Raw genomic sequence first — 22,334 nt, forward strand, 5'->3', positions numbered from 1 at the left:
ACTAGTCTCTTCGAAAACGCAGAATTCTTTTACTAACAGTGTTATTGATAGCTCTTTTTCTTGCTACCACCACTGTTAGTGGCGCTGCTACCAATGTTAGTGGCGCTGCCACCACTGTTAGTGGCGCTACCTACCGCTCGCACCAATTATTGGGGTATAAGTACGGGTGTCGCCACTTATTGATGCAAAAATGGCGCAAAAAGGTTGCAATGCCACTTACTCAAAGGGGAGAACCCCTTGTCGGCCCAAATATTAGTGGGATTTCCGCTCTTACTCCAACAGTTCTGCAAATATCGGGTTTGGTACTATCCTATTTACAGTATACCCTGTCCCAGGGTATGATAACGCGGTCGAGTGGTCAAATGGCCACTTTCTAAAGCCAAATGTACCCGCATTGGGTTACGGCTAGAAAATCTCTTAACTCTCTCCTCGGAGGTAACAAACCTCCCTGTCAATATAATACTGAAGGTACCTTGTAGCTCTATTCCTACCCTGCCTGGGTTACGGAAACTAGTACACAGTTGTAAAAAATACCTTACTTGTATTCTTCCAAAAGGGTCACATATAACAACAGAAATATCTTTCCCCAAACGGGGTCAAAATTACCACAGAGTTTCACCCCAAATCATCTTCTAAAATGTCTCAAACTGTTTGGCCCAAATAATCCCTTAAAAGTAATTTCTGTGTGTTCCTTTGTTTTGGCATCCCTGCGCTGTCACATTTGAAATTCCTAGGAAACTCTTTCCTGCGTAAAATATATTCAATCTGTCTTCATATCGAAGGTGTTCCTAACTACACTATTATGGCTTTGATAGAATATCAATTTATGTCTCTGACCTAAAGATCAGAGAAGCCATATTTAAAAATAGAATATCAATTTATCTCTGTCACTAAAGATCAGAGAAACCATATTTAAAAATAGAATTTCTATCTCTTTAGAGTCCCGTATAATTCCTAGGAAACAAGTGATGTCATTTCTAATTCCATTAGAGGACAAATAATTCCCCTTAGAAACATCAAATAAATTCCCCTTTCATGGATCAATAATTCCCCGCCGATTATGCAAATCAATTTCTCAGAAATTCTCTCCCCTCGATTATGTAACCAATTTCTCGGAAATCCAGTTCCCCTTGAGTGGATCAATACTTCTCTTCCCGTCAATGCGCATGTGCAAACTTCACCCCGGAGTCATTACACTTAGAAACAACAAATAAATCAACCTTGAAAAAGGGGGCATTGACCCCATTAGACTCGACCAATAATCCTTGAATAAGTTATAACCTGTCAGCGTTAGACTCAATTGTAGATGGCAGTAGTGGTGTGTGCGTAGTAATTATTGATAGCTCCCTACTGTCTCTTAGTGCTGAGGATATAAAAAGACTAATAGCCGGCTGTGAGAAAGCCAAACAATGTGGGAAATCACGCACCTTCAAGCTGTATTTTTCAAGTAGAGATGCCCTTGATACTGCTGCACAAATGACGATTAAAATTGACTTCGTGCGCTTCAAAATATAAGAAATTATTTTTCTCACGAAATGGTGTTTTAATTGTGACGAAATGGGCCATATGTCAACACAGTGCAAAAATACTAAGAAATGTGGCCGTTGCGCCCAAAATTACCACGGTACTACGAAAGAAAGCCCGTACCAGAACCCGCTCTGCTGTTTGAATTGTCAAAGCACCAAACACACGTGCTACCATGCTAACTGCCCGTTGAACAAGACTTAGAAGCCAAAAAGCTAATCTGTTCGAAATGGTTGAGCCCTATATCAAAAAGAGCGTCTTGTCATGGAACTTAAATAGTAGTCCCAGTGCAAAAATCGCCGTGGTGGAATAACTTTGCCTTATAAAAGAAATCATATGCATACAGGAACATTCTCTCTCTGCTGACAATATGAAACTACTCGATATAGTGCCATCACATGTGCTCAACTTTGTAGCCGCAAAAAGGCCCGGAAAACGAGGGTGCCCTTCAGGTGGACTTGCGACAATAGTAGATAGACATGCTAACTCCAAACTGTTTGCAAAACCTGACCGTTTCCTTGCAGTTAAACTGGGTGATACTGTCATTGTAAATGTATACCTGCCAACAGACTATAGAGACGAAAATTCTGAAACAAAGTTTGCTCTAGCATGTAGAAAATTGGGTGAATGTTTGAGTAAAATTAGAGCCTCATACCTTCACAGGGTTCTGTTGGGGGACTTTAATTGTGACCTATTGAAAAGTGAAAATATACTTACGGCTCTGCTTCTTAGCCTGATTCCAAATGAAAGTGCTCTCTTACCTAAGTCTTCTGAGTTTACATATATAGACCCCTCGGGATCAGTGTCTAACCTTGATCACGTGATTGTGTCAGGTAGCATTGCCAATGGTGCAGTAAGTGTAAGCGTACTTGATGATTTTGTTGTATCTTACCATTTGCCGTTTTCTTTTAGTATTGTGGCTCCATTAAACCGTGCACGGGTAATCCAAGATTATAAGGGGCGTAATGTAGTAGAATTGAATAAGATTGATATACCCCAGCACCAGCATTGTATTGATAATAGTCTCGCAAAGATAAAAATACCATTTAATCTTTTCCAGAACTCGGTTCCGTCTTCAATTAATGAAGCTCTTATTAAATTAAATATATTTGCGTCACTTATTTCACATGCTTTACTACAAGCAGAAAAATAGTTTGTCCCTTGCACTAAAGCACGAGTTGGATCCCAAGTAAAGGACTGGTATCAGAATTCTTCGCTTGTTGAGGCTTGTAATAGGGCCAAATTCTGGCTAAATATCTGGATAGATTGCGACGGTCCCAGAACTGGTATCGTAAACCAGATCCGTTTATCCACCAAACGCCGTTTTTCAAAAGAGCTAGAGAAACATAGAACTACTATTCGTTCTAATTTTTCTGAAAAGATTTTTAGTAACCCAGGACTTTTGTGGAAAAATTTATCACATAAACAAAAACAGAAGTCCAACCAGTCATTTAATATCCCTCCCGAACTATGGGAACAACATTTCTCCAGAGAGTTTTCTGAACCAGACCCACTAATAGAAAATCCTTTCAAAGTTACACTCGAAAATATACTTTCGATAGGGGACAAATCAATGTTTACTGTATCAGTTTTTGATGTTTATAATATAATTCGTAAAATTAAGAAACCTTTTTCAAGAGGTACTGATCACGTTTGCGCTAAACACCTCCAGTATGGAACCCCTTTTCTTTTTTCCAACCGTGCCCTACTTTTCCAAATGATGTTTACAAAAGGAATAGTTCCTGCCTCGTTTTCAACTGGCCGTCTTACTCCTGTCCCTAAGAAAAAAAAACCTATCTGAGTGTTCATCATACCAGACAATAACGGTAACTACAACATTTTGTAAAATTTTTGAGAAGTTGATAATGCCTGGGTTAGTTGATAAATGTTATAGGCCCCCACACCAATTTGGGTTCCAGAAAGGAATAGGGTGCGCTCATGCACTGACGGCACTTTCGTCAGTTTTGATTGATGCTAATAAATCTGAAGAGCCGCTTTTTCCAGGGAGCCATGATGTCAGTCGTGCCTGTGATTCGATAATTCACGCGCACATCCTCACTGAATTGTATAACTGCGAGGTTAGTACCTGAATTATTCGGGCTTTGTATGATATGTATAAACGTTTAACTGTCGTTGTAAATCTGCTAATGGAATAATTTCAAAGATAATTATACCTGTTCGTAGCGGAGTAAGACAAGGCCCCCTTACATCCCCAAGTGCGTTTAACAGCTGTATTCTTGACGCACAATCTCAAGCAGTTTCTTTCTGTATTCTAAAAGGGATAGCTGTGTCTCTTATTGCTTATGCAGACGATGTCTTTAACCCCAGCCGAAGGGTACTGGTGTTTGAGAAAAAAATTCCATTTTGAGTCGAGAGTATTCCAAAATAAATCTTAAATTTAACGCTGAAAAGTCAGAAGTGGCACTATTCAACTGGGGACCAGTTCCCGAAGGATTTGATGTTGATCTTAATAGAGTATTGGTTGCTCCTAAATTGGAAGTGAATTATCTTGGCCTCCCAATCGACAACTGCTTTAAAACAAATAAAAAGCTTCTCATTCGCCATTTCCAGCGCTGGATATCCAGTGCCTACGGTGGCATAATTTCCAATAAACTTCGTTTTAATCGCCAAATGCTAACTAAGTTATATAACTCATATGCACTCCCAAATTTTGTTTACCTTGCACCTTTTTGGTAAACCTTTTTCGGCAAATTTATAAAACAAATTTATTACCGGTAACTCCGACAAATATCTTCTCGGCCTCATCCAGGGGAATGAATGGATCTCCCTGGTGTTCCCTTTTAAAACAATAGGTCTTTCACGTTTACAGTTTTTACGTTTGTTATGGACACTGTATGATTGTATGGTTTATTATTATGCTTGTGTGCTTGCTCCATAATTTTTATCTTTGTTCTGTTCGTGCTTGTCTATGTCCTCGTTAGATTGGCTTGTGCTGTCATTTTCTGGTTTATTAATGAGTTTTATTGCTTTTTAAGAGTCAAAAGAGACCGGACAGTCACTAGACCCCCCCCTCCCCTCGACAGTCATTTTCCCTCAAACCCATCCGATAAGAACTTTCAGATAACCATTTTCTTAAAATAGTCAAAGATCATATAAAGAAAACTGAGGGGTCAAAAAAGTTTCCCCGAGCCCGGGGGCAGGCGTTGTAGTTTATACCCTGGGAGCATATATGTTTCTTATTAAAGAGATGCTTGTATAAACTTCAGAGAGGGCTCATTTGCTTGGAAATTGAAAGCTCTAGTTCAGTTTTCGAGAGTCAAAAGAGACTGGAACTAGCCCCCCTCCAACCCTTTTTTCCCCAAACCCATCCGATAAAAATTTTAAGATAGCCATTTTGTTAAAACTAGTTCAAAGGTCGGATAAGAAAAGTTACTCTTTCATTAGCTGGACTCTTCTATATATTGTTAGTTTGGTTAATGGCAATGAAATAAAATAGGATGACTATATCGAACAGTTCGTGGTAACGAACTGTAAGTAAGGAGCGACCCGGCTCAATGGTAACCAAAACTCTAACAAACGGAATTTTGATACCAATAGATACATCAAAAGAATCAGATTTTAATTCTGATATCAAATATACAAGTATCATCAAGTTTAATTTTACCTATCAAAAGCTACGCGCCTGAGAAAATTTGGCTGATTTTCGACAAAAGGGGGAAAGATCCCCTAAAAATTATAGAACCTTAAAGAAACTCACACCATCATATTCAGCGTATCAGAGAACCCCACTGTAGAGGTTTCAAGCTCCTATCTACAAAAATGTGGAATTTTACATTTTTTGCCAGAAGAAAGATCACGGATGCGTGTTTATTTGTTTGTTTTTTTTCTTTTTCCAGGGGTGATCGCACCAACCCAGTGGTCCTAGAATATCGTGGGAGGGCTCTTTGGAACAGAAATTAAAAGTTCTACTGCCCTTTTTAAGTGATCAAAAAAATGGAGGGCAACTAGGCCCCCTCCCACGCTCATTTGTTTCCCAATGTCACCCGATCAAAATTTTGAGATAGCCATTTTGTTCAGCATGGTCGAAAAAATTATAACCAAGTCTTTTAGGATGACTTGATCCCTCGAAGACCCCAGGGAGAGGGCTGAAAGCTATGAACTTTACACAATGTTAACATATAGTATTGGTTTTTGAGAAGTATACAGACGTTTTCAGGGGGAATTTTTTCTGGTAGTGGGGGGGGGGAGTGGGTCGGGGGTTATATGGGAGGATCTTCTCATGAAGGAAGTTTTCATGGGGGAAGGGACATTGCTATGAAGGGGGCGCCGGATTTCCCATCATTTTTTTTTAAAAATCAGAAATTAAATATAAAAAAACAAGTTTATCAACTGAAAGTAAGGAGCGACATCAAAAGTTAAAACGAACAAAAGAATATTAGCTATATGATTGGGTTCACCTTCTCGTCAGTAGTAACCAAGGTACTATTTCTATGGAAGCTATAGCAAATACCATGTTATTCTATGGCAGCTATAGCAATTTGAAATATCATATGGAATTCTATGGAAGCTCTACACCTTTTCAAAGAGAGTCAGTACTCCCTTATCATATGGAATTTGGGTGAAGCTATATACTTTGCTTACGCCCCCGTACCAAACAGGTTTTTCTGGTAATTCTATTCTACTGGTCGTTAAGCGATTTCTTTCTTTGCCAAGAGATTTACGTAATTAATTAAACCTGTATTATAAAACCAGCGTGTCTTGTTTCGAGTTTTAACGGACAAGTTTTTTGATAACTTGATAGGTGATTAGGATTTGAATAAAAGAAAATTTTTCTGAAGTAGAATTTTAGTTCATGATACATGTCTTTTTAGCATTTGCGAAAAAGGAGTAATTAGTGATTGGAAAATTTTTTAATGCTTTTACAATCGGAGATGTTTGATTAACCTTTTGCGAAAAAAAAGGGTAATGGGATTTGCGAATTGGAGGAGATGTCGAGGCAAAAAAGGAGTAATTAGTGATCGGAAAATTTTTTAATGCTTTTACAATCGGAAGTGTTTGATTAACCTTTGCAAAAAAAAGGGTAATGGGATTTGCGAATTGGAGGAGATGCCGTAATTATGTACTGTATAATACACAAGTGATGTTTTGGAGCGTATTGTCAATTTAACGAGAAATGACTGAAAAGTGTTTTGAGGGAGATGGGTTGCATGGAAGGTTGAGTTGCATGAGAGTTCAGTTAAAGAGGAGTACAGTTAAACGGAGGTTTAGTTAAATGGGGTTGAGTTGCATGGGAGTTCTGCAGCACGAGGGGTCCGGGTCTTGGGCTACAGTTGTACATTTTTTGGGTTTTCCAGGGGGTCACTTACTGGGTGGGCGGCCGGGGAACGAGGGGGGGGGAGGGGAGAGGGGGCGGAGACGGGAGGATAGTTTACTCTATAATGCATAAGTGATGTTTTGGAGTGTATTGTCAATTTAACGAGAAATGACTCAAAAGTGTTTTGAGGGAGATGGGTTGCATGGAGGGTTGAGTTGCTTGAAAGTTCAGTTAAAGGGGAGTACAGTTACACGGAGGTTTAGTCAAATGGGGTTGAGTTGCAAGGGTGTTCAGTAGCACGTGGGTTCAGGTGTACAGGGTTTTGGTTATACCGGGGGTCACTTACATGGAGGGATGCTGTTGAACGAGGGGGGGGATTATCGATGTGGAGGAGACGGGATGATAGTTTACTGTATAATATATAAGTGATTTTTTTGAGCGTATTTTCAATTTAACTAGAAATGACTGAAAAGTGTGTTGAGGGAGATGTGTTGCTAGGAGAGTTGAGGTGCTTGAAAGTTCAGTTAAAGGGGAGTGCAGTTACACGGAGTGTTAGTTAAATGGGGCTGAGTTGCTAGGGAGGTCAGTAGCACGAGTGTTCTGTTGCTTGGGGGTCTGTTGTACGGTATTTGCGTTATACAGGGGTTAACTAACATGTAGCTATTCAGTGGAACTAGGGGGGGGGATTTGAGATTTGGAGGAGATGGGATGATAGTGTACTGTATAATACACAAGTGATGTTTCGGAGCGTATTGTCAATTTAACGAGAAATGACTGAAAAGTGTTTTGAGGGAGATGGGTTGCATGGAGGGTTGAGTTGCTTGAGAGTTCAGTTAAAGGGAAGTAGTTACACGGAGGTTTAGTTAAATGGGGTTGAGTTGCATGGGAGTTCAGTAGCACGAGGGTTCAGTTGCATGGGGTTCAGTTGTACGGGGTTTGGGTTATACAGGGGTTCACTTACATGGAGTGATTCAGTTGAACGAGGGGAGGAAGGGGAGGAGGTGCGATTTGGAGGAGATGGGATGATAGTGTACTGTATAATACATAAGTGATGTTTTGGAGCGTATTGTCAATTTAACGAGAAATGACTGAAAAGTGTTTTGAGGGAGATGGGTTGCATGGAGGGATTGAGTTGCATGAGAGTTCAGTTAAAGGGGGGAGGGGGTACAGTTACACGGAGGTTTAGTTAAAAGGGGTCAAGTTGCATGGGGGTTCAGTAGCACGAGGGGTTCAGTAGCACGAGGGGTTCAGTTGCATGGGGGAGTTCAGAAGCTTGGGATTCAGTTACATGGGGGGGGGGGTTGTGACCGGATTCTTTTATTCTAACTTAACTTGTAGGAAAAGGACTTCAGTCCATTGGCTAAATCCGTTTATTCATCTATAATGGTGAACAAAAAGACTATTAATTCTCCGTATTCTTCTTCTTCTTGCATGAGGGATTCAGTAGCACGAGGATTCAGTTGCATGGGAGTTCAGTTGTACAGGGTTTTGGTTATACAGGGGTTCACTTATATGGAGCGATTCAGTTGAACGAGAGGGGGGGATTAGCGATTGGGAGGAGATGGGATGATAGTGTACTGTATAATACAGAAGTGATATTTTTGAGCGTATTGTCAATTTAACGAGAATGCTTCACCATAACTAAGGCTATCGTGTTTTACCGAACTTTCTAGGGCAGGGGTAACTATTTAGTTCAAATAATTCTAGGAGGAGTTAAGTTTTATGGATGGTATGGAAAAATGGTAATTGTTAAATATTCGGGTAAACATATGACTAAGAAATCTATGATTTTGGATGGGTCGGTTGCTTTTTTTTTACTTTTCTGAGCTGGATTTCTTAGCCTTTCATAGGTGTGTATGATATTTTCTTGATAAAACATAGCAGTGACTACATCACATGGTTTTGTAGTGCAGTGAGTTGTTACTAGTTGTAGTAGTATTTTCGTGTTTTTTGCAAGCCATTCATACTCTATCTTAAATCCATTCAGATATTTTCTTTATAAAACATATCAGTGACTACATCAGATGGTTTTGTAGTGCATTGAATTGTTAATAGTAGTAGTCTTTTCTCGTTTTTTTTTCAAGCCATTCATACTATACCTTAAGTGCATTCTGATATTTTCTTGATCAAACATAGCCGTGACAACATCAAATGGTTTTGTGATGCGGTGAGTTGTTACTAGTACGAGATCTTTCGTGTTTTTTGCAAGCCATTCATAATATACCTTAAATTAATTCAGATATTTTCTTGATATAAAATAACCATGACTACATCAGATAGTTTTTCAGTGCAGTGAGTTTTTTCTAGTAGTATTTTTTTAGTGTTTTTTGCAAGAAATTCATACTATAACTTCAATGCATTCTGAAAATTTCTTTATAAAACACATCCGTGACTAAATCAGATGGTTTTGTGATGCAGTGAGTTGTTACTAGCAGTAGAACTTTCGTGTGTTTTTCAAGCCATTCATACTATACCTTAAATGCATTCAGATATTTTCTTGATCGAACATATCCATGACTACATCATATGGTTTTGTAGTGCAGTGAGTCGTTACTAGTAGTAGTATTTTAGTGGTTTTTGCAAGATATTCATACTATACCTTAAATGCATTCAGATATTTTATTGATGAAACATATAAGTGACTACATCAGATGGTTTTGTTATGCAGTGAGTTGTTACTATTAGTAGCACTTTCGTGTTTTTTACAAGATATTCATACCATACCGTAAATGCATTCAAATATTTTATTAAAAAAAAATAGTCTTGAACCATCAGATGGTTTTGTATTGCAGTGTGTTGTTACTAATAGTAGTATTTTCGTGTTTTTTGTAAGCCATTCTTACTATACCTTAAATGTATTCAAATATTTTATTAATCAATCATAGTTGTGATCACATCAGATGGTTTTGTAGTGCAGTGAGTTGTTACTAGTAGTAGTATTTTCGTGTTTTTTGCAAGCCATTCACACTATACCCTAAAATGCATTCAGATATTTTCTTGATCAAGCATAGCCGTGACTACATCAGATGGTTTTGTGATGCAGTGAGTTGTTACTAGTAGTAGCGCTTTCGTGTTTTTTTTGCAAGCCATTCATACTATACCTTAAATGCATTCAGATATTTACTTGATAAAATATAGCCCTGACTACATCAGAGGGATTTGTAGTGCAGTGAGTTGTTACTAGTAGTAGTATTTTCGTGTTTTTTGCAAGCATCCACAAACGTGGGATACATGTGCAAAATCAAAGTATCGTAAGTAGCAAACTCTTTCTTGAATTCAACTCATGGGATTTATCGAATTAAATATCAAAACAATAAAGAGTTTATTATTTACTTGCGATTTTATCATGATTTTTCGAATCAAATATCTGTATTTCGTCCAGGAAGCAAATTCAAGACATCGATTGTTACTTACAATTTCTTCACAGTTTAATGAAAAGAATAGAACCATTCTAAAGAAAAAAGAATGGTTAGGCTTAAAGATATCTATTGCTTAAACTTAATAGAAGATTTTTTTTTGAGAAAAAAAAAACACAATAACAAATGTTTACATAAAAATAGTACTTAGAGTTAACTCTTAAACATACACAAACGATGGTCACATGATATAGAATAGTTTTTACCATGTATTATGGATTTATCACGATCAGGTATGTTCTTAGGTATCCACTGTGCGAAGAACCTAACCTCGTCTGCAGGACGGTGATAACCCCCTTCAAATTTAGGTCACTTGAACTCTTTTAGATTGAAAATTGGAATCCTAGGAGCACACTTTTGAATTAAAACTTTATCTGTAGGTACATTGCCCTTTACGTAGAGTGCTTCAACCCCGAAAAAGCTGCAAATTTCACTGACTTCTTCCTGAACATTTCTCAGTTTCTGACCAGCATTATTAAGTGGTTTAATCACTATCTCGTAGAATCCCAGTCTGTTTATATGACGTAATGTAGTACTCCACAAGCTTTTATCCTACTCAAACAAGTTATAGTTCACTATCCAATGATAACAGTCAATTTCTTCGAGTTCCATAGACAATAATAAAAATGCACATTCAAATATAACACCACAAGATGGTTTTTTCAAACTGATAAATTCGGTGCCATACAGTCATATCATCTTGGAAGTTATTAATGTAGTTGTTAAGTAGATAAATAATCCATCAAACTTTTATACCTTCGCTCCAGGTTGAATTGAGTTATGGCTGGGGTGTGAGTCCTAAACCCATCTGATTTCATTTTGGGGAGAAGTCATAAAACCCTTGATAGTCATTGTAGAGAAGAGTCATTGAGCTCTTGATATCTATTGTACGTAATTGAAGTCTGGAAATTTCAATAACAGAACAACTGTTTTTTTTCTTTGTATCACAAACAGTTTTCACATTGCTAAACAATGTAGAAATTTAATTCACAAAATTATAAAAAATTCTCATTAAGTAACAATTTCCTTCTTGAAGTCAACTCTTGGATACACAATACGGAAATTTCATTCAAGAAATTATGAAAATATTTGTAAGTAAGTAACAAGCTCTTTATTGATTTCACCTCTTGAATATACAGTACAGATACTTCATTCAAGAAACGTGATTAAAAACGTTTTGAAACTACATGCTATTTGCTTGCCTTTCCTTGGAACCTTTCCAAACGAGCGGGGATTCCCCACTGGTTCCTACCCATTGCAAAAAGTGAGCAGTACGAAAACTCCACGTTTTCAACCAGACAGGTTTTTTAGACAACACCCATTTTTAGGGACCAATCAGAGACAGCGGAGGTTGCTCAATATACAATAACTTTATTGGTGATTGGTTACACACCGCGACGGCGCATACATAGTGAGAAAGACATGCAAAGTCGACATAGCTTTATTTAATTGCGTGCGCGCACGTAACCTCGTCTAAATTAACCTTAAAAAATTAAATAAAGCTATGTCGACTTCCGGCAGTTCTGTTCCTTTTAATAAAAAGGATTACATGGCTGAACAAAAATAATCTTTATCTTGATGATTCGAAATTCTTCCATTAGATAGTATTTCAACGTTCCCCAGTTCGTCTTGAATGGTCATTTTCAAGTTTCCTTCCGTATCTGAATTTCGTGACAAATAGTCTGGTAAAAAACTTTTACGGCCCTTTGTATATATCTATTGGGGTATATGAATATGCTTGCAGACGTAGTATCCATCGTGTCAGCCGCGCTGAAGTATTTTGAACTGTATGTAACCAAATTAGTCATTTTTGGTCTACGCGTAAAATGAATTTTTTTTCCAAGCAAAAATTGGCGAAAGTATTCTGTAAAAATACCACTTCTAGGCATCCTCTTGCAACCGTTGACTATTATCTTTCAGCCTCTGTCAGCGACCTGCTGGCGTATTGGACTATTGATTCTACTCCTTCCGAATTTATGTTTAATAATATGGCCCCAATTCCGTACCCTGAAGCGTCGGTTTGTAAACAGAAGTTGTACCATAAGAGAAAATAAAATAGCTTAAATCTTAGTCTCTTCTAAAAATATTTCTGATATAAATTAAACTTTCCTTAATTGCGTTTAAATCCCTTTTCTGATTTTTTGGCAGACGCTCCAATAATTTTATTGCAGCTTTTAATCACCCATATTTCACATTCCTCATAGTACACACTACTTTTTGTTTGCAACAGTGTTTATCAATGTTAGGTAACTACTCTTCACGCACATTCCGATCCTAGTTATCTTTTTACATCAACTGAATGTTAGCTTGTCAAGGGTGCCACATTCCTTTGCTCATTATACGAAATCTAAATTTGTCAAATTTCATTAAGGCGCGATTTAGATTGTATTCAAGTCTCTTTGTTTTGTAGATCAACGGGGACTTAGTTCTACCAAATAGAACTAATCAACTTTTCATTCGAAGTATTAAAGAGATGTACAACTGGAAACAAAATGCGGTTAATCTCTTCCTGTTAGAAGTTTAGAAAAAATCGGAAAAGGGATTTAAACGTAATTAAGGAAAGTTTAATTTATATCGGAAATATTTTTAGAAGAGACTAAGATTTAAGCTATTTTATTTTCTCTTATGGTACAACTTCTGTTTACAAACCGACGCTTCAGGGTACGGAATTGGGGCCATATTATTAAACATAAATTCGGAAGGAGTAGAATCAATAGTCCAATACGCCAGCAGGTCAAATTCAATTTCTAACAACGATTTCTACTAAGCTTAAACTTATGGTTTTCTTTTAAGGTTTTGGAATGATTGTTTTGGAATTATTGTAATTCCATGTTAAAATCTATACAAATATTTTTACAATTACCAATTTTTTGTTTGTTAGTACATTTAATGTGTTATCATACAGAGTCCATTCAAAATTATTAGATTATAACAGCAAGTCTGATTTCTAACAACGATTTCTACTAAGTTTCAAGCTTTTGCTTTTGTTTTTTAAGGTTTTAAAATGGTTGTAATCTCTTATCAAAACGAATATCTCTGCAATTACCATTTTTTTAGTCTTTAAAGTGGTGTTCACAAGCGTGTCTAGCTAGAATTCCATGTCAAGACACGTGAATCCAATGTCTAGGCAACGACCGTTCACATATAAAATTCGGTGCTTAGCTAAAACTACAAATTTAGTTTCAAATTGTCTTTTCTAGCCAATCAACAGAGCTTATGCGGGCAAAACTTTCAAATATTATAATCCCTATTTTTACTGTCACAAGATAATAGATGAGATAAGCAAAACAATTGCCTTAGTGTGCTTCATTATTATGTCTGGTGTTGTATATTTGCCTAAAATGAAAAAAACAATCAATGAGAAAACAAAAATTATATTTCACTGTACAAATGTAAACAAAAATGCTGAAAATAGTGGATCTTGACACATTCTGATTGGCTGCAATCAAAAATCCTAGACATTGAGTTCTAGAGGCTAGAACTCAATGTCTAGTCAAGAGCCTTGTCTAGCGTGTCTAGCTAAGCACTGAATTTTACTTGTGAACGGTCGTTGCCTAGACATTGGATTCTGGCTAGACACATGTCTAGACATGGAATTCTAGCCAGACACGCTTGTGAACGCCGCTTAAGCAATTTAATGTACTTCTCCATACCTGAAAATCGTCAATTTTTCCTCGTAAGTGTGGCAGGTGTGGCAACGTTTTGCAATACTGATGCACATAAAAAGATCTTACTCATATAAATATGGTCTTTTCATAATGTATCTTTTCAAATATATTTGATTATTAAGCATGTCCAATTTCTAAGAGTGATTTCTTCTAAGCTTCAAACTTTTGGTTTTATTTTTTAAGGTTTTTCAATTGTTGTAATTCCTTTTTAAAATTTAAACAAATCGTTTTGCAATTACCAGTTTTTTTGTTCTTTAGGCAATTTAAAACGGTAATTTAAAAAGGGCAATCGTCAAAATAACGAGAGGAATCTTGGGACAATTTGATCTTCCGATCAGAAAAGAGGAAAAGAAAAGGGAGAAAAAGGAAGACAGTACAAATCAAAAGGATGAATCAATCAATCATCATTAATCATTTTATTAATACTAAACTCTATTACAAACGTAAAGAAAAATTATTTGGCCCAAGAAGCTTGGCTTGTTGTGGGCCTTACAACATAATAAAGCACTAAAACAACCATAAATATTACTCTAAATTAAACAATATATATGAAATAAAGATTAAAGAGAATTACACTACCATACAGTAAAAAAAACAAAACAAAAAAACAAAAAAAAAATTATATATATATTCTAATAACGATATTTAAGGGAAAAACACAAAAAGGAGAAACACTAGGAAAAGAGAAAACAGGGAAAATAAACGAAGGAGAGAGAAAGGACTAAACTGGAAAGACACGACGAACAACTGCCTTTGCAGACAGAAATAACGGGAGTCTATATAAAAATCAAGTTTTAATGTAGCAATGTAGACTACCATTTCTTAGGTAAAAACAACTATTTTACGTCCAAGATGGATTTTTTTTTCTGAAACGGAGGGAAAGAACAACAGAACTAGAAGAGAAATGATAAATTCTAAACAAAATATTTTTTTTAGAATACTGCTACCAAAAAATTGTCGTTTTCCATTCATTTTTTATGTTACTCCGTTTAACTTTTATTTTCAAGGCCGATGATTTCTAATTTAAACACTACCTACCGTCAATAATTTCTAAGAATCCCCTTTGCCAGGTGAAGAAAGCTAAGTTTCAAATATGAGTTGTCACCTCATACATATCTACGTACTGAGGTAATCTAATAGCTTATTTCATGCAATGCATAAGTTGCTTGGCGTACTGATAGTCTTTGCTGCCAAGAAAAGGCTATCTAGGTTTTGTACTTAAAAACATTCGTGAAGATAGCATTTGAAGTGAAAATCAGTTTGTAGCGATAGAAAAGAATTTTATTTTGTAGTAATGGAAAGATTCGCTACTGTAGCGATAGAAATTCCTCCAATAGCGCCGCTTATAGCGCTGGAGATTGTGTCAACTAGGCTAGCGCCGCTCTCAATTAATGAGAGAAAATTGAATATGTAGACACACAAATGTGGCTTGTTCTTTCTTGAGCTATCTGGAGATCAGATTCCTTTGGGAGCATTTACCTTGGAGACTTGCGAACTAATTACCTATTATTGGACTAGACGCAGACATACAAATGAAATAAACACATATAAAAAGACAATAGATTTATTGAACTTACATGCTTAGTTGTACAGCAACAGGTTACTTCAATGATAATAATGGTGTCCGAGATTATTTGCGGTACTAACCGTTTGAGGTCTGACGTCATATTAAAAATTAAAAACACATTTACCCCACTCCCAAACGCAGTTCTTTCGTCCATTGGACCAAGTCACCCAAGGACGCAAATCTTCGTCCAATAATCTCTTTAAGATTTTTAGATTATTCAGGAGTTCACACAGTTTTTTGCCATTTAAACTTCCTTAGAAATATCGTGCTTAGCATTTCGTTTTTGCTACTAATTATCTTAGCGAAATTCGAACGACTACCCCCATTGTCTGACTGAAGCTAGAAGTGCAATTTCTCTTTTTGCTGATTATGAATTTAGACTCTTGGAAGCGGTATTTGGACTCAATTAGGGGACGTTTAATTTCTGCCCGAATCATCTTTAGAATGAAGGAATCTTATATTTTAAATATATGGTATTCTAATGCTGGTGCACATCACCCTACCCATCAAATACTGACGTCCCGTCATTAGTAACTGCTCATTAGGAGTGATTAAAATTGTTCAATTATTTTTCTTTTTTTTTTTTACATCCCTATCTAAAATTCATCTCCCGGACTAAGATTAATTTCGGTTATAGGTTCGCTACTATATTAAAGATTTTTTTTCTATATCTAACACTGATTACTTTTACATTTACGATAAGGTTGGGGCTATTCTGCTTTTACATTAGTTTTTTTTTATTTTGCTGTCTATGTGACGTACTAAATACTATTTACGCAACGTTAAGTGAATAACATGATAATATTACACCTAATTCTACTTGTGGTGCATACATGAATGATTTATAACATACAATATTGGGTTCATCATATTCACTGATAACATTAAAACACTTTCACTATTGGGATTTTTGAATTGTCAAAGTTATTAGGAAACAACACATCTAGCTTCACATCTATTCATCACCTTTCGTGTCCTTAGTGTACTACACCCTTCTGTTGTAAATTACTGTCCTTCACTCCTTTTGTCCTGGCAAAATTTCGAAGCACTTATGTTATGGTTTCTTCATGGAACAGTTCGAGTCTAGTTGTCTTTACACGGTAAGTTTTCCCTAATAGTTAACTGGGAAAGGACCGTTAAATATCGTTCTAATAGTCAACTGGGAAATGATTCTTCCCACTACAGGTGTTGGTGTTTTTCTTCTCAGCATATCATTTTTAGGATTTTTGAGGCACATAGAGTATGTATTCTCGCGTAAAATTGTTCATTTGTGCCTTTTGAAACGGGTTGTCGTCATACTATAGTGACTCTCTTAATATATTGTCTTTAACTTCAGCTTCAAATATCTTCAACTATCATTTAACTTCAAATATCGTTAAATATCGTTTATCTTGTACTGCTCGATGGTGTTCTCAGAGTTAAAGTTCAAATTGTCTTTAATTTCTGCTTCAAATATCTTCAAATGTCTTTAAGTGTCATTTAACTTCAAATATCGTTTATCGTGTGCTGATCGATGGAGTTCTCAGAATTAAACTTCAAATTGTCTTTAATTTCGTCTTCAAATATCTTCAAATGTCTTTGAGTGTCAATTAACTTTAAATATCGTTTAATATCGTTTAGCTTCAAATATCATCACTATACTGTCAAATTATTCTGGGGTCCATAGTGAGTATCAACAACGATATCTACGTATTTATATCTTGTACTGACCGATGGGTTTTTCAGCATTTATGTTATTATATAGTTCGTTAAAGCACTTGATACTGAGGTTCAAATCTAGTGTTACCTGATACATAATATTGTCCATAGTCGAAGAAACGACGATCGAAGGCAACTGTTGTTTTCGCAGATGAAGCTGGGATGAAGTTGCCTGGAGTCATGGTGAGTACTCTTCGTTGGTTTAGATTTGATGAAAATAGATGTTACTGGGTCGTATCTGTACTGGGCAGCTCATTGTAATGCTCAATAACCAATTTGCCATTTACTTCCTGTAATAAAAATAGCGAGGCAGAATCACATGTTCTCTAAAGTAAACACTCATAGTACAAATAAGTCACGTATTAATTGGGTACATTAATTTCTTAGCTATGAGACTGAATTAAATAAATACACCAATATTGGTACTTGCAATGAAAATCTAAAACACAAATGTCTTCAAATTTGTCTTAAGAACGGAAATATCGATATTAAATAAACAGTATTTACCCTACATTATTAAGTTTAAGGTCTAATTTTACGATATTTTTCATGCCTGCATTGTTCACGTGATTCCGTGCTGTTTAAGAAACGCATGTGCAGCGTCAAAACCACACAGTTTTACGCAAACGATACTACACTGAAGGAATAAGACATAACAAGGACGAGTGGAGACCTCTCTACCCACTTGTCTTCTAATGTCCTCCCTATTTCTAGGCTTAGACGGTCTCAGGGGGTTCCGGGCTTAACGGCTGAAATGCAGAGGTGTTCTTCTTTGTTTCCCCTTGTTCTTCTCTTGGATTTTCCGTAATTACAAGTCAACAGTGGTGCATCATATTCGCTTTTCGAATAAGGTCATTAGATGCGGGTTTTCCAAGCTTGCCTCCGTAGATTCCAGTTAATGCTTGGCAAAGAATGTAAGCATAATGAAGAACTGACAGCAATATCTTTTTAGAAGGCTATTGTTTGAGCAAATCCTTCAGCACTAAATAAATAAATACTATATTAAAGTCTTATTAGAATCCGTTAAGTGAGAAACACCTTCACATTAATAGGGAATTCCTTGTGGGTTTTACTTAGTCGCCATTGGACATACACAGGGTTTCAATCCACATATCTTAACTGATATGTGGATTTCTCTTCTTCTTTTTTTTCGACTCGGAGCTATAAGAAAGTAAACTCTCTGTTTCTCTTTCAAAGCATTCTGATTCAGAAAACGAAAACTTAACTAGCTCACAGAAGTTTCTATTCAACCTTTAAGTATTGTTTTGATTGGCCCTGATTGGCATAAAAATACTAATTTCTTACACTTGAAGGACTTAAAAATATCCCTTCCTACGATCGTAAAAAAATTACAAAAAACAATCATGGGCCTTGAGTTCCTCCCCAGGCTTCCCACAAGACGTGGTCCAACGCCAGTTGTCGTCCTCAGTAGACCACGAGCTTTCTACCTTTGGTTATTTTCTGTTCCAACCTTTCTATTATCCTTTGAAAGGGCATAGAAATAACACTTAACAAAAATAAGACATCTAAAACTTAATCAAATCCTTAGTAACATAGACTAATTTAGTCTAAGGTGCGCAAAATATAGCAATCAAGGATATTTGTTGTAACAAAACATTGAACGTAGATTTAATTAAACTGAAGTACTATGGTATGTCTTATGTCTAGCTACAAAAATAAAACCTGCATATGCTCATTCTCTCTCGCTCTTAAATAAATAGAACAACATAAAAAGAAAATTGACATTTTCAAATAAGCAGTTTTTAAGAACAATAGACAGACTTTTGACGACCTTTCTTAATTGTCTTGAATGGTATCTGTTTATAAAAAAGCAATAAGTTAAGTCTGATATATGCCATCATTATAAATAACCCATAAAATTAATAAGCACAAATAACGCGGATATTTATCCACTAGGGGACCTAACGTGTGCGAGGGGAGTCGACCCCAGCAATACAAATGACACTCGACCCAAAAAAGTACAGTAATGTATTTTTAATTATTCTTTGTAAACAAGCATGAACACTGGCTTGTTTTACATCTACATGGCTGTAAAGCAGCCCTGGTTTAAAATTCAAATTTTTTTTTTCACTCATTTTGCGGAGCTAATTCAGAATAAGAATTTCTTCTATCACCATTATTCACATGAAGGTCATCTGTGTAGGTAAAAGAGACCCTTTTAAGACCTATCCCTATGCCTCAATTTTCTGTGATTACCGGTTTCTTTCACCGAATTTCTCGCCTTATGCAGAGTTCCAGTCACAGCTGGATAGCAACTCTTCTTTTTTTTTGCTTCCTTCGGCGACTTTTGCTAAGCTTCCTAGGATGTGTGCTTATGCCGCTGCCGCCAATGTTCGTAGTGCTAGCTACCGCTGGCACCATTTATTGGGGTGTATGTGTGGGGTCACCACTTTTAAAGGCAAAAAATGACGCAAGAAGATTGCTATGCCACTTACTCGAATGACGCAAAAAGATTGCTATGCCACTTACTTGAATGACGCAAAAAGATTGCTGTGCCACTTACTCGAATGACGCAAAAAGATTGCTATGCCACTTACTCGAATGACGCAAAAAGATGGCTATGCCACTTACTCGAATGGGAGAAGCCCTTGTCGGCCTTAATGTTAGTGAGATTCCCGCTCTTACCCCAACGGTTTTGCAAATATCGGGTTTGGTACTACCCTATTTACAGTATACCCTGTCCCAGGGTATGGTAACGCGATCGAGTGGTCAAATGACCACTTTCTAAAGCCAAATGTACCCGCCTTGGGTTATGGCTAAAAAATTTCTACTCTCTCCTTGGAGGTAATAGCCCTCCCTGTCAATATACTAATGACAGTGCCTTGTAGCTCTAATCCTACCCTGCCTGGGTTACGGAAAATACTACACAGCTTGAAGAAAACATCTTACTTGTATTTTTCATCAAGGGTCAAACATATAGTTAAAGACACGAAAAACGGTCATTTATCTGAAAGGAAAAGAAACGGGGGTGGAATATAACAGACCCCATTTGCTACTATTATGCCTAAAATTCTTTTGTTTCTACCAAAGTTTCATCGATCCAGCTAGATTTTGTTTTTCTTTCTTTTATTTTATTCTTTCAATTCACGGTACAAATAGTTTATTATTTAGTAATATACGGCACTACTTCATTGCATTTATTACTAACGCTAAAAAAATTACTAATTATACACTTGCTTCTACTTGTTAAAAACTGAATACTATTTTTTTTTCTCATTTTACAATTTTTTATTGAGCCTTTTTTTCCATTTTTTCTATTGTACCCAACTCTTTGAGGGGATGCAAATTTATTTCTAATTGCCAAAGTTCAAGCAAAGCTGCTCGAATTTTTGCTAATTCGAGCGCCGCTAAAAGCGAAGTCCATTTACCGTCCTCTTTCGACAAAGCCATTTCTGTTTCAATATACAATTTTTATTTAGTCAACTCGATTCAGTTTTCCCAACTTCCACCAGTTAGAACTTAAAGAAAATAAAAATATAGTATATATGTAACCTATTGGGGGAGGCTATTATCTCCTATGAGATATCTAAATGATTTCCTTGTAGTAGCTTAGCGGCAATAGGCCTAATCACTTTATTTATATGTCTGTATCTCTCCAATAATTAAACTTAAATTACAAAGTTTTTATAGCCTAATTATTTCGCAGTTTTCCTCCAATTTCCGACTCGCGCCATTTGTAGCAATAGAAAAGAATTTATTTTGTAGTAATGGAAAGATTCGCTACTGTGGCGATAGAAATTCCTCCGATAGCGCTAGAGGTTGTGCCAACTAGGCTAGCGCCGCTCTCAATTAATGAGAGAAAATTGAATATGTAGACACACAAATGTGGCTTCTTCTTTCTTGAGCTATCTGGAGATCAGATTCCTTTGGGAGCATCTACCTTGGAGACTTGCGAACTAATTACCTATTACTGGACTAGACGCAGACATACAAATAAACACAAAATAAACACACATAAAAATACATAGAAATAAACACATATAAAAAGACAATAGATTTATTGAACTTACATGCTTAGTTGTACAGCAACGGGTTACTTCAATGATAATAATGGTGACCGAGATTATTTGCGGTACTAACCGTTTCAGATCTCACGTCATATTAAAATTAAAAACACATTTACCCCACTCCCAACCGCAGTTCTTTCGTCCTGCTCTGTAGGGACTGCCCGCCATTGGACCAAGTGACCCAAGGACGCAAATCTTCGTCCAATAATCTCTTTAAGATTTTTAGATGGTTCAGGAGTTCACACAGTTTTTTGCCATTTAAACTTCCTTAGAAATATCGTGCTTAGCATTTTGTTTTTGCTACTAATTATCTTAGCGAAATTCGAACGACTAGCGCCGTTGTCTGACTGAAGCTAGAAGTGCAATTTCTCTTTTTTCTGATTATGAATTTAGACTCTTGGAAGCGGTTTTTGAACTCAATTAGGGGACGTTTAATTTCTGCCCGAATCATCTTTAGAAGGAAAGAATCTTATATTTTAAATATATGGTATTCTACTGCTGGTGCAAGTTGAAGCAATACCTTGTGACAGTACAGTGGATGAGTCCATGGCTCTTGATGAAAGGTTCTCTAGTTTAACCCCGCCTGTCGCAAGGAAATGGGTTTAAAGAATTCTTGGTATTAATTTTCCTTCCCAATATTTTATGCTATTAATTTAAAAAAATTCTGAAAAATAAGTTTTTCAAAGAAAAGTAAAGTCCATTTTAAACATAAGCTCAGCAGATACAAATACCTTTTAAAATTCAAACTCAAAACGACCTCGTGTTCTTTTTCCTAACCGTTTTGATGTTGGAAATAATAACACAACTGTATAAGCAAAACTTTCTTACCGGAAAAAGCACCAATACCGGAAAAAGCACCAAATCCTTACCCACGTTCGTGCGAACGTGCAATAATCTTAGCTGTTAGGCACGGCAAACGCCTTAATCTGCCTTCAATTGAATTCAAGATCCAACTCTTCTTTCTGCGCGTCAACTGGTTACAGCAAATATTCCTTCAGACAGCAATGTATATCCTCAATAAACCTCTATTATTTTGCAAACATTTTGCTCAGATGACAGCAGACAGAGTTTAGCATTAATCAAACTATATTCATTTCGTGACGTAACTCACAGAGCAGGCGATAGCAAGCGCCTAGATATGTTAACCAGCTGATAGCT

This window comes from Artemia sp. Qi Xiang Cuo, chromosome 15, assembly GCF_049724085.1.
Source record: "Artemia sp. Qi Xiang Cuo chromosome 15, ASM4972408v1, whole genome shotgun sequence".
Taxonomy (NCBI): domain Eukaryota; kingdom Metazoa; phylum Arthropoda; class Branchiopoda; order Anostraca; family Artemiidae; genus Artemia; species Artemia sp. Qi Xiang Cuo.